The 14,749-nt window shown below is 43.0% G+C and overlaps 1 protein-coding gene across 4 annotated transcripts in view; it reads left to right on the plus strand.

Moving 5' to 3' along the window:
* The window catches only part of FGF1 (fibroblast growth factor 1), a 202,066-nt gene that overhangs the window by 48,957 nt on the left and 138,360 nt on the right, over window positions 1-14,749 (plus strand). Inside the window, exon 1 of one of the 4 annotated variants that reach the window (XM_082256510.1) lies at window positions 11,532-11,554. The exons of the other annotated variants lie outside the window; for them this stretch is intronic. The gene's annotated coding sequence lies outside the window, so the exon portion shown is untranslated. Of the gene's footprint in view, window positions 1-11,531; window positions 11,555-14,749 lie in introns of those variants that run through there. 4 annotated transcript variants of the gene reach the window in all.

The following is a 14,749-nucleotide window of genomic DNA, read 5'->3' on the forward strand; positions in this document are numbered from 1 at the left end:
TCCCTTGTTGTAGCTCTCCCTTCTCCCAGGAAGCCTCTATGGGTAAGATTCCTCCTCTCTCTCTCTGTCAGCTGCTGGGTGTGTTGTTTTTACCCCTGGGATTATGGTGGGGCAGGCTGTGTTGGGAACTACATGCCCCATGAAGCTTTGTTCCTCCTGTGCTGAAGTCCCATTGGTTCCCTCCCCCTGCCAATGAGGAAGCAGGGGAGGGAGCAGAGTGAGCTGCTCTGTCTGTGTGTGTGTCTCTCACTCACACTGCAGAGTGAGAAGGAGAGGGAAGGGGGGATCCCCCCCCCCCATGAGCTGACAGGCATGCTCCCCTCTGTGAGAGCCAATCAGTACCTGTGTGTGTAAAGTCCAGCGGCAGCCGGTGGGAAGTGTGGGGCCGCAGGGCACCTGCTACAGTTATCCAGTGTTTGGCTCCAGTGTGAATGGAGCCTGAATGTTACTAAAGTTTGTCTTTGGCAACTAGTGTATTCTGACATTTGCTAGCTATGCATTTTGATAGCAATGAACTGTAAAATATGTACATGTTTGACAAAAAAGGGTTGTATTTTAATATAGCTGAGGATTCCAGCAACCTAGGAATATATAATAATTACACACCTGACTTTCTAGAAGGTTTGAATGTCAATGCATGCTTTTAGGCAGATTCATAATCTTTTTTTTATTATTTTTGTATTTCAAATCAGTGACCTACAGTATATGCATGTGTTATACACTGCCTGGCCAAAAAAAAAAAGTTGCCACCACAAATTAACTGAGCAACTAACTAAACTAAGCATGCAGTAACTATCCTATTGGATAGTGTAACAGAACAGGGCACCCCTGACCGGGTACCTCCGTTGACAGATGCTCCTAGTGCTTCCCGAGGGGCTCCAAGCACTCCACCAGACACCGTAACCACTTCATACTCCACGAACCGCCGCAGCTTGGTTAAGGTCTCGTTGTCTCCTACCCTCCCTGGACCTTCGACAAGGCTCCAGGTTCCTGTGGGTGAACCTCTCTTTCCCCAGAGAGTGCAGCAGAACAAGCTCTTATACAAGCTCTTACAAGAGCTTAGTGATTATCCAAGGGAGTATGGAAGACCATAGCAATCCCTTTGGAATTGTAGGCCACATTCTCACATAAAACTTATTAACCTTATTAAATAATAACCATGACTCTCAGTTCTTTGGCAAGAAAAGGCCGCGGCACTCTTTATTGGTTTAATATAATTGAAATCATTAACATTTAATTGCTTGTATAAATACTCAAATACCAAATAAACTTGTAATTGCTCAGTTATACACAACTCAAGCAAAATAAACATCAATAACCATCTGAAAACAACGTCCCCCCTGAGATACCAGGGTGACCCGACCACATAAGGTGCACGCGACAAGGGAGGGGGGGCGGGAACTTTCCTCGGTGTGCTCTTCGGTGCAAAGGGAAGAACTCCAGACTGCACCAAACTTAAATAGCCTCTGCTCCAGCCACTGGGATATTCCTTGATAACTGATTGGCCATTACCTGCTACCTCTAGCCAGGTATAATTTAACCACATAAATGCCTAATAATAACCACAGCAACCCTATGAATCTAAACCTTAACTGCTTACAGGTGGGGTGGCCACAATTCCACACAAGTGGCCACATACTGTGCCCCCTTATATATGGAATTGTAGGCCACATTCTCACATAAAACTTATTAACCTTATTAAATAACCATGACTCTCAGTTCTTTGGCAAGAAAAGGCCGCGGCACTCTTTATTGGTTTAATATAATTGAAATCATTAACATTTAATTGCTTGTATAAATACTCAAATACCAAATAAACTTGTAATTGCTCAGTTATACACAACTCAAGCAAAATAAACATCAATAACCATCTGAAAACAACGTCCCCACCAGCCGGGCTTGAGAATCAAGGACGGCCCTGCCCCACCACCGCGGCCCTCTCTATGCAAGACTGCAGTCCCACATTAAAAATGTCAATACCGACATCCGACAGGTGAACTCCATCCTGGCGATAAAGACCTTGAATACCTCCCTCCAAATCGACATGTCGGTATGATAGCCCGCCAATAGACGGCATGAACTTCTCCATGGCCCTATTAACCCTTTTCCTCATCTTCTCCATAACTTTCCTCTGTGACGAGGACAGCCAGGGAAGACGAGGAACTATTTCTGAGAAAACCACCACAGTTCCTGGGGACGAAAGAGAAAATAAATGCAAGTCCTGCTTAATTTTAAATAATAAATCCAGAGTCTTAACACTACCTAAATCATTACCCCCAGCGTGAACTATCAATATGGATGGGCGAGGCCATATCTGAAACAACCTGGACAGGTGAAAATAAAGCTGGTACCACTGTAGGCCTCTAATTCCTCTCCAATATAACTTAAATTCCGGAGGCATTGCTAAATTCGTACTGTAAATACGTTGCGCTGCTCTCTTCCTTGCCCAATAAATGAAGGAGTGTCCTATAATCCAAACTGTGCGCTGCAAACCTGAGGATTAAATAAACAAATTAGGTCTCACCTATAATTTAAAAAAATTCGACCTCCACCTTCCCATATTCTTTATTACCCCATCTGAAAACCCTTTCCTGGCCGCCTCGGAGGCTGCTCCTATCCGGAAAGAGTGTGAAGAGAACTTAAAATCTTTCAAACCCAAATACATTAAACATTTATGCAGTATGAAATCAAATTGGTACTTCGTGAGCGGGACAGAGTCCACGTGAATCAAAAGCTGCCTACTATCTCCCGGCCGTACTCCCAAATATCACTTGACCAATGCCACAGGGCACACTCCCCCGTTATGCTGGGCCTTAAGCGTAACTCCCACTCCTCTCCCCGTAGCATCCGTCTTCGAGCGGTGTAACCAAATATGAATCATTGCGTGGCCAACCACCACCTGGTCAAATAACAGGCCGCCATCAGCCTTCTTTGATAAAGGTAGTAGCTCGGAAATACGGAGCGCCCCAAAAAAGGCCAAGGCGAAGGCCGTTCTGAAAAGCAATGCTTCATAATCCGATACACAAACCGCATAGTTTGCCCTACAAATATCCGCCAGTAGCTCAATTGAAATAGGACGCCTGCTATCCACCACAGCTACTGCTTTCCTATACCCCTTCAGTGCCTGTTGCACTGAAAAATATGCTGTGCAAGCTCGGAAACCCTTCAGGCGGCAGAAAAAAGAAATGCCCGCCAGCGTTTTCCTCACATAACTGTAAGAGTATTCCTGCTGAATCAATGATGCCACAAACTCAAGAACCAAAACCTCCTCCAGGCAACCATCCATCCGACCCCTTGCTTCCGTGAAGGTCAACCAGTTCCTCCAGGCAGCAGAATAGCTCGCCCAGGTTTTAGGAGCCACCGATCCCTCGGCCAGATTATTCAGCACTCCCGGTGTGTACTTAGCCTTCAGCCATATGTTAAGTTGTAAACATAAAAGAACAATTCTCCTAAGCACTTTGATTACAAAGACGGATTTTGAGGATAAACAGTTTACTGCGAACAAGACCCCTTTGTTATCCGTCTCAACTAAAAGTCGTCTATTCGCAAAAAAAAAAAAAAAAAAAAAAAAACTCACCCCATAACTCTAAAGCCACCAGTATCGTAAACAGTTCCAACAAAACCACCGTTTTCGTCAAACCTTCTCGTTTCCATGAGTCAGGCCACTCAGCACAACACCAATGTGTCTGCCATATAGCCCCAAAACCTTTAGAGCCCGCCGCGTCCGTGAACAAGTGAAAATCCGGAGCAAAAACAAAATCTGCTTGAAAAAACGAACGACCATTATATTTGTCAAAAAATTCAGCCCAGACCAATAGGTCCTCCTTCAAGGCTCCATTCATCCTGATATGGGCAAACGGGGATTTCCATGCCTGACATAGAAAGGTAGAGACGCCGTGAAAAAACCCGGCCCATAGGCATAATCCTTCATGCAAACGCCAGCAGGCCTAGAAAGGACTGCATTTCCTTCAACAGTACCTTTTTCCTAGCCAAAAACAGCCTAGTAAGAGATCTCAATCTTTCCAGCTTATCCATTGGCAAACGAAACTCCATACAATTGGTATCAATATGGATACCTAGAAAGACCATCTCCGTGGCAGGTAAGCAAGTCTTTTCTTCCGCCAACGGAACCCCAAATTCCTCCGCAATCTCCCGGAAATTCTGCAACAATTTTAAACAATCCTCCGTTCCAGGCGGACCGACAAACAAAAAGTCGTCTAAATAGTGCATCACTCCCGCGCTACCCGACATACAGGACACCACCCAGTGTAAGAAAGAAGAAAACGCCTCAAAATACGCACAGGACAGCGAGCATCCCATCGGAAGGCTTTTATCGAAATAGTACAAACCGTCCAACTGAAAACCCAGGGAATTAAATGCCAATGGTGACACTGGTAACAGCCGAAAAGCGGACTTCACATCCACTTTTGCTAGCAACGCCCCTCGGCCAAAAGTTTTAATTTTCGCCACAGCTTCCTCAAACGTAGCATACGATACGGAACACAAATTCTCATCAATATCGTCGTTAAGCGAACTTCCCAACGGGTAAGAGAGATGATGAATAACCCGAAACTCGTTCGGCTCTTTCTTAGGGACTACTCCCAAGGGGGAAATCCGAAAATTATCAAATGGTGGATGCTCAAAAGGGCCTGCCACCCTACCCAATTCAATTTCCTTACCAATTTTATCCCGGACCACCTGTGGGAAATTCTCAACAGACTTCAAATTGCTCACTTCCAAACACCCTTCCCCTGAAAAGGAAGGCAAAGGAAAGCCATTCTCAAAGCCATCAGTGAGGAAACGCGCCTTCTCCCTGTTTGGGTAACTGTCCAACCATGGCCGCATTCTTTCCAGCCTCACAGGCGTGCAGGCTTTTTGGAAAAATATCCTTTTGTGATTGCGACCCTGAAGGAGCATTTTTCCTGAAGCATTTAACTACTGGATGCGGGCCCGCACAAAAAGAACATTCGTGCTTATAGCGACAGGACGCATTCCAACGGCACTGACTGTCGTTGAACGCAAAACAGCATCCCTTGCGATATGCTACTGCCTGATTACTAGGTAGTGGTTGTCTAGTCACAGCCTGCCTCTGAGGGGAAATCAAATTCAACCAAAGGCCCACGTCCTTCATACCCCACCTTAGAGAGGGGTGGACAGATAGCTTCTGACGAAACGACTCGTCATAGTAGTACCAGCCCAATCCCCCAAAACCCTTATAGGCTTCCAGTACATGATCAAGGTGTTGAAATAAGCCCCCGCACCTTTCAGGGTGCCTTTCCGCCATTACCCCGGAAAAAATGCAAAATGCTTGCAACCAGTTATGAAATGACCTGGGGGCCCCCCTGCGCCTCTCCTCCTCCTGTTTTTCTTCCCTCCTATCCAACTTAATCGACAAATCCTTATGCGTAGGCAAAAGTGATAATATGTCGACAAATTCCCCCTTCCATATTTTTTCCTTGACCCCCAAGCTCAGGTGGTAACCCAGAGGCGACATTTCACAAGGCATCGCATCCTTCATGCAAGCCTCTGGTACACTACAACCCGCCTGTAATGGTGTCTGCACAGAAAACATATTAGAGTCATTAGCAACATTATGGTCAACATGCGAACACAAACGGTTAATAACAGGGGGAATAGAGACAGTGGACACAGCAGGCGAAAACACAGGTTCACAGTTTGCCAGCTGCTGTGCAGACATAGGAGGAGCAGAAGGAGCAACATGGGAAAAGGACTTCACAATGGACGACAAAGAGTTAATTAAAGCAGACAAATTATGCATTTCTGATAACTCACCCACCGCTGGGGGCGAGACAGCTTGCTGTCCCACCTCTCCCAGCAGCGCTGTAGCAGCTGTTCCATTTGGTCATTGTTGTACTGCAGCCGAGCCAGCAGCAGGTGTCGCCCTGACATTCACAGGGATAGCTTGTGGTGGTGATGGCAGCCACCCTCTTGCCACCTCATGGTTCGCTGTTATAGTCTCAGTCCGCCCTCCCCCGCCCCTTCTAGGAGACAGGGAGGCTCGTCTTCTTTTCCTTGATGCTCGGCGCATGCGCCCTTGCGCCGTCTTCGCCGCCATGACACCGCATGGCGGCCCGCCCGCCGCTTCACTGACATGCTTCTCCGGCGTCTTCTCCCTCTCCGGGGCCCGGCTTATTCTAGCTCTGGTCAGGCATCCCGGAGCGTCCGCAGGCGGCTCAGCTCTAGCCTCCATCACTGTAGGGGAAACTGTATTCACAGCTGTGGCCAGCTCCTGCTGCGGAACCTCTTCAGGCATATTAAGGCAATGCCTCAGCCAGGCCTCTCCACCTTCACTCTCTGCCTTTTCTATGAGCTGTCAGGTAAGCAGACACAACTTTCCTCGGTGTGCTCTTCGGTGCAAAGGGAAGAACTCCAGACTGCACCAAACTTAAATAGCCTCTGCTCCAGCCACTGGGATATTCCTTGATAACTGATTGGCCATTACCTGCTACCTCTAGCCAGGTATAATTTAACCACATAAATGCCTAATAATAACCACAGCAACCCTATGAATCTAAACCTTAACTGCTTACAGGTGGGGTGGCCACAATTCCACACAAGTGGCCACATACTGTGCCCCCTTATATAGGAGCAGATTCCCCCAATAAGAGACAGAACTCTAGATTAAGGGTGAAGGAACTCTAGAACAACTTTATTGAACAAGACTTGTATACAGTTTTCACCCACAAGGTTACCACCCAGATGGACCTTGTTGAAGACTGGACGTGATATCCACCATCCAATAGGAACATAGTTTTACACTCTCATACAGTGTACAAAATATACAATGTGGGACAATCCCCCCTCCCCCTTAGCATCCAATCCACATATCTTTATACATCCCATAATACGTTCTCTTAAGGCAGACAGACAGAACAATGGGAGGTCATTAGCACTTAACAATGAGACAGGGCAATCCACATTCCCTCCCAATACACAAACAAAAGGAAAACCTTTCTGACATTGAAAGATATGTAATATACACAGCATTTAGGAATTACAGATTTCATGGCAAATAGGAATAAATCTTAATATTTCTATATGGAGATATTGCTGGCAAATATGAAGCAATCCAAACCATTACTTATCTGTCTTTAATTTCCAGTGACGGTGAATACTGTCACAGATAGTTACTGCATGTGCCCAAAGAATGAGGTCATCTGACTACCTGAATATACTGAATGACCAGGTTATTCCATCAATGGATTTTTTCTTCCCGTTGAGAATCTTTGGGATGTGCTGGAGAAGACTTTGCGCAGTGGTCTGACTCTCCCATCATCAATACAGGATTTGGTGAAAAATTATTGCAACACTGGACGGAAATCTTGTGACATTGCAGAAGCTTATCGAAAAAATGCCACAGCTAATGCGTGCCATAATCAAAGTCAACTAAATATTAGAGTGTGTGACCTTTTTTTTTCTTGGTGGTGACTTTCATGCAATCACTTTAAAAAGTTAATTCTCCCTGCAACATCTACATTTGTTGGGTAGGCAGCCAAGCAGAGGTGTTGCTAGCATTGTGCAAATAGTGGGTATTGAGACATGGCCTTGACAATGCGAAGGGCTAAAAAGTTCAAGCTTTTTATTTTCATGATTTTTGATTTTATATATATATATATATATATATATATATATATATATATATATATATATATATATATATATATATATTATGTGTTTGATAAGCTATGCAAAATGAATAGTAATCCAACACTTTTGGAATGTTGGATCCCTGTTTCTTTCAGCTCCTTTGCTTGCTAATGGTATTGTATAGCCTAAACTGATAAAAAAAATTAGATTTTTAAAATTTTAGTATTGGGAATGTTTTAATAAACAGTAAAAAATATGGCGTTTTTTTCAAAATTGTCACTCTTTTTTTGTTTATAGTGCAAAATCTAAAAACCGCAGAGGTGATCAAATACCACCAAAAGAAAGCTCTATTTGTGGGAAAAAAAGGACATCAATTGTATTTGGGTACAACGTCGCACGACCACGCAATTTTTCGTTAAAATAACGAAGTGCCGAATCACAAAAAATGGCCTGGTCATTAAGGGGGTAAAACCTTCCAGAGCCGAAGTGGTTAAGGTTTGAACATGCACTACAGACACAGATTTAGCTGTTGTGATATATAACATTTTTTATAAAAATTACAATGTTTCATGAACAAAAATATTGCTTTTTTGACAAACAGAAGTGCAACTTTAAATTATAGCCCCCCCTTCCCCCCCCCCCCCCACCCCCCCAAAAAAAAAAAAAAAAAACCCTGTAAACTCTATTGGCTGTATTGCCAGGCTGCAAGTGGGGATGAGGAGATAAATGGAAGTGAGGAAGTGCACAGGGCAGGGTGCATTATGCACATACATACACAGGGAAAACTGCTCAGGTGTGTAGTGTCCAAAACATCCAAGTCGGGTGCTCGTTAGATCCGCAATCCCGGCAGCTGTATTAATTAGAAGTAGAAAACTGCACTCCGACTTGAAGATGAATAAAAATATATTTATTGAAGAATCCAAAGATCCATAGTTGACAAAAATATCAGAGACAGGGGACAAGACACAGTTGACACGTTACACGAAATTAAATTTGCTTAATCATAACAGATCATATATATGATTAAGCGAATTGAATTTCCTGTAACGCGTCAACTATGTCTTGTCCCCTGTCTCTGATATTTTTGTCAACTATGGATCTTTGGATTCTTCAATAAATATATTTTTATTCATCTTCAAGTCGGAGTGCAGTTTTCTACTTCTAATGAATGCAGGGTGCATTATACTGCGGGGATGTAGGATGACCTGCAAGTGGGGATAGGAAGTAAATGGGAGTGAGGGAGTATGCAGGGCTGAGAACTGGTCGGTCTGGGGGAGGCTGTTATTTTACACAGTGTTAAGCACTGCTACCTTGCTGGAAGGGAAAACACTTACCACGTCCAGACAGACAGACACAAATCCGATGGAGAAATTCCTCTTCTGTGGTTTGCAGGAATTGTTCCAGAACTCCCAGGCAGCAGGTAGACAAAGGGAGCCTGTTTCTTTCAGCCAATACAGCTTGCAGATAGAATCAGGGTGCTGGGGCTGTAACAGGCAGGCAGAGCTCAGAGGAAAGCGGAAGTTTAGGTAGGTACTTGAGATTTTGAGATGTTGTTGAAAACGTTTAGAGCAGACAGGTTAAAAAACGTTCTTTTCCTGGATACTTCAATAGTAGAGCGCAAAAATTAAGATTTTGATGCCGTCAATTTGCTGAGACCTGGATTGAAGGTATTTTTGTAGTATGACGGCTTCGTTAGCGTAATTCAAATATTTAACAATGATAAGTTGGGGGGGAAGTACGATCAGTAGAATGTGCCCCAAGGCGGTGAGCTCTTTCAACTGTGCATGGGGAAGTGAGGCCCAGCGCTTCAAGAATGCGCGATGCACAGAATTCTAAAAGAGAGGACGCTGGGAGGGATTCTGGGACTCCCACAAAACACAAATTGTTTTGCTGTGACCTGTTTTCTAGGTCCCCCAGTTTTTGTAATATGAATAGTTTTGTCTTGCTGTTGTTCTGTACCCTGGGCCATTATTAACATTAGAATTTCATTTCTGCATCATCAAGCCTTGCAGCATGATCACTAAGTTATTTCTTAATCTGTGCCATCCCTATCTGCACAACTTTTTCTACTGAGGCTGGTAGGGGCCAGTAGAGCAGCCAATGCCTGGGCAATGTACTCTGTACTGGCAAGGGAGAGGCACGAACAGGAGCTGCACTAACCTCCATCCATTTCAGCTGCCTCCGCCATGTTCGGCAGCAGGGCTCTGTCCAATGGATCGGGCGGGCACTGAGCTGGCTTTGTTTGCGGGCCACCCTTGTCCAGGAATCAATCCATTACGGCTGGGGAATCTTGCTAAAGTCGGCGGCAGTCTGTGCTGGCGTTCCGAGCAGGCTTTATAGGCAGACTTGAGGGTTACTCAGCAGGAGCTGTGAGAAAGAGCGGCTACAGCATGCGGCGCCGAAACTAGAAGTACTGGAGATTTTAGTAGACTAAAATGTACTGGAGATTTTAGTAGACTAAAACAATTCAGATGACTAAAATACGACTAAAACTAAAATAGCATTTTCATCAAAAAGCTATGATTAAAAATAAATAGACATTTGATATCAAAATTAACAATGTCTGTGAGTAGTGTGTTGTATCTTTTAATAACACTTTTTAGTAACACTATTAGAGCCTTTTTTTCTTATTATTTCTCTTATGATTGAGTCCGGCATTGGGTGCAATCTTGCAATATAGAATTCCAGAGGCAGCGGGAGTTCTGCTATTATATACAATCTCAATATACCAATCATTTATATGAGAGTCATGTTGTCTTGGTGAGTCTCAGTCTGTGGGGAGTGGTGGAGCACAGGGTGAAAACACGGAAAGTGACCTTTTTTTGCTGCATTTTTACTCAGGTTGAATGAGAATATTTATATCATTGGACTTTTTTACTTGTATGAGTATGAGATTTTTCTAATACACTTTGTATTTCTTTTGGACTGTTTATAAAGTTTCATTGCTGCCCGTGCTCTCACCCTGGACATTTACCACCCTTCCTGTCTAGTGACAGGTGTTAGCTACAACAATAAATAATACCCTACCCTCCCCATGGTAACCCAGAAAGTGATAAAAATATAACCGAGATTTTAACCCTCCTCTTCTATGTCTTTTAACTAAAATTTGGGAGACTAGACCACCCAAGTTTGTCTATGAGTCAAGCAGCCTGAGCTTTTCTATATTGATGAAAATAAACAGTCCCCCCTAAGTATCCATTCACACTGGTACGACTTGTCAGGCGACTTGGTCAGCCTGACAAGTCGTGCACCGTCGCTCCCATAGTGTAGTACAGGACCGGTTCTAATAGGAGCGACACAAGTCGCTCCGACTTAGAAAAAGGGTCCTGTAATACTTCGGGGCGACCTGGAGTCGACTTGCATAGACATTCATTTTATGAAGTCCGTGCAAGGCCCGCTGCACGCGACTTCACAGGTCGCCCCCTAAGTCGGAGCGACCTAATGTGAACGGACACTATGTTTTAACTATAATTTAAAATAGAAAAAAAAAAAAAAAACGAAACAGGACTAAAACAGTCCATTGATCCTTAACATGACACTTAACAATATATTAATTTTCAAAAAATAATCTATACACATCCACGACTTAATGTGTAATCTGTTTTTCATGAAAAAAATTGGTGTGATTTCTGCCTCCTTATAATGTCCTCCATGAGCTATTAAGCCTCTCTCTTGACCCCTTGCTACTGTTTGTAACAATCAGTCCATGTTAGTTGTGGACATATTCAATGTACACTACAAATCCCATAGTCCCTAGTCCATATATAATAGTGAGCAAGAACGGTTGCCTACATTCCTATATACGCTTGGACCCTGAAGAACAAATGTAGCCACCTTCTAACAGAAAGTCGGATCCTATTCTTTAGTTAAGAATAACATCCAAGGTAACAGCATCTGCAGCTGGAATGCCTTAAGAGGCATTAATGTGGAAGATCTTACATTGTTGGTGAGGCAAATCTCAGCATTTATAATGCGTGTGTGAATTTTTTTTTCCATTAGCTGGTCATGCATGTCTTACTCATCCTTTTAATAGCACACACAACTGTGGGAGACTAAAGCTGCTGTTTCTTGATCTTGGATTATGTCATATATAGTGCATTGTTTTGTAAAGACCCTAAGGACATTTACAAGTAGATACTTCTCATCTGTTTATTGTAACATAAAATCTGGGTGAGAAGTATTACGCATTAATAGCAGTATAAAACAGTCTATATTGAAAACATATATTGCTGTTTTCTAGAAAAGGCTTAGCTTGGAAGTAAGGATGAGCTGTCACCTGCTGGAAATTTTCACATAACAGGCCACCATCCTAGTCAACTGCCGTCATTAAATTTCCTCACCCCACAGCAGTAAGTAAAATGGGACAGTGATGCAGGTGACCACATTGACCTTATATATTACCACACGGCCATATTTGGTCAATGACATTGTCCAAATATGGCCATGTGGCTATGTTAGGTCAATGGTGTCACCAACATCTTCACCCCTTTGTTACTGGAATTAGGTGGCTGCAGCTGATGCGCCGGAGGCCTGCTATCATCTGACAGTTTGAGCCAAACTAAGCTCGGTCTGAACCTTATATGGAAGGGCATGTGCTCATAGCCAATTCTAGCCTGATTTCTGGCGCACAGGTGCACTTAACATGTGCCCAACAAACAACACAGTGCACCTATGGTGAAGACGATTTGTAAAATATGTGCTAGAAACTGTTACACAGCAATTTGTGATTTGTCATAGGAATTTCATCGTTTCTGCACCCTATAAACTAATATCCATGCTGCGAGGCGATCTAAACCTGGTCTGACCGGGTCAAAATACACTGTTCTAATAGCTGTCCCCTGTGTTTGGCAATACGCCTTTGTCATCAAACATAAATTTGTTGGCTTCCCAAAAAATAATAATACTTCTCTTTAGGTCAAGTGTTTAACACTTTCTCTATAACTTCCAAATCCTTTTGATGGGGAATGGAGAACTATAGTGCCTCTGCATCCAATGTTACTAATAGGACTTGTTCAGGGACAACAGCATCATCTAACAATGCATAGAATTTGAATTGTGTCCTTTATAAAGACAACAAGAAGGATTCACTGTTTCTACTCCTATACATTAATGTGTTGAAATTTATAAATATCATCTTTGTTGTACAAGAAGATTTAAGTGCCTAGAGGGGACATATAATAAGCTCCTCTACTTATGCTAATATTTGGAGTATCCACAGAAATATAATGTGAAATCCTTCACCGACCAATCACTGATCACTCACCAGATGCCCTGTAATAATATGTGTATAACATCCACTCCACCAGGTATACTGTATCCGCTATGTTTATCAATTGTAAACCGGATCCTTGAGCATGCAAAACATGTTGAGGCATAGTGACACAATGGTTATGTCAGTTCCTGCCTTTGGTTAACACAGCTGAGTATTGAGACGCTCGCCAGCTTCAGTGCACAGATCGGCGTGACCGTTACAGATCTGGTTTGCTGGATAGACTTAGTGCTGGTCGGAGGGCACTTCTACATGTGAGTGGACATTTGTTTTTATACTGTAACACTTTAAATTGAATAAATATGTGAGGCAATGATAGCATTTTTTTCATTCTATGATTGAGTTAAAGAGGAGTGCAATATAGCACACAGGAACCTTGGTGGACTAGAGGATCACGTTTACAATTGATAAACATAGCGAATACAGTGTACCTAGTGGAGTCGATGTTTTACGCATATTAATAAAAGGCATCTGATGAGTGAATAGCTTGGTCGGTAGAGGATTTCACATTATATCGGTGGTGAATAGTATGCAAGGCACTGTTTTGGGACTTTAAATCACTGAAGAGTGATTATGCACCAGCAATGATTTTTGCATGAATGGACAGTGTTTATAGATAGTTTGGATTTATTTATGGACACAATGCATTGGACCATATATTTTATTTAGTACGGCTATCCATATTTGTATTGTTTGTAGGCAGGTGCAGTCTACTTTCTCCACTGCAGATGGCGCTCTTCTGCAGTTAGAGAGGAAGTCAAGAGGAACTGGGTTCCTCTATGCTTTCCTGGCTCACTGGGGAAGCTATCTAATTGGACGCTGCCACCCCATGTGACTCTAGCAGCCATCTTTGGTCAGGAAGAACCTTTTTAAGGCCCTGGCTCTCTGACGTTAATTTTTGCAAGCTGGCTGAGTAGAGACAGGTACCCTACCTTGTAGGGACAGAACTAGCGGCAAGGAAATGTTCCTGATGAGGAGGGAAAGCGTAGGGCTCACAAATTCTCCCTGCCTGCTTGGGCACATGACAGCCAGGACACTTTCTATCCCTCTCTACAGGCACTGTTAGTTCGGCTAAAACCTGCTCTCTGCATGCTGTTGGAACTGTGAGTGTTCCTGGCTTGGTTACTTCCCCACTGGGTTATTTGTGAATTGTTTCTGCATTATTTCAATACAAGTCCTTTTCATTGCACTGAAACATGTATATTATTGCTGCTGCCCAGAGCTGCACCCCACCTACAAGTTCGTCTATAACAGTAGATGTTTGTAGATTTTGGCCTATAGTATATATAATCCTTCTGGGAACTCCAGATAGATGCTGGGTTCTCAAGTCTAACAATCAATTTAATGATTTTTAGTAAAAGGGGGGGAAAGGTCCACATAAAGTCATCTTTAGATATTTTGGCAGAAAGCCCAAGTAGACCCCTGAGCGTTGCAGATGCAGCTGGATTAAATTGGCTAAATGTTATTAAGGGGTTGGTTGCAATGTAAAGGTAAAAATATGTCACTTAATGGAATTCAATTATTGTGTAATTTTTTCTGGGTTCTATGAATCCATATTTTATAATGTCATTTGGCTTAAATGCTCTAATGCTTTGTCAAGCTAAGGCTTGATATACATTTAATGCATCAACCTATTCAGAAGACAAGGAAGAAAAAAAATGAAGGGGTTGTTATTTTAGTGAAAGGTAAACCTTGCTCCAGTCATGACAAAAAGCAGATACTACCAATGTGGCCAATACCATCTGTGTTATAGGTCTATATTTTTGTTAGCTATTTTCTGGTAGTAGTATGCCACTAACTTACAGGAATACAAATTTTACTCAAACTTTGTTGTGTCTATCCATGCAATGGGCAGTTTTTCCATTTCTTCTG

The sequence above is a fragment of the Pelophylax lessonae genome (genome assembly GCF_965119305.1).
Source record: "Pelophylax lessonae genome assembly, chromosome: 4".
Lineage (NCBI taxonomy): Eukaryota > Metazoa > Chordata > Amphibia > Anura > Ranidae > Pelophylax > Pelophylax lessonae.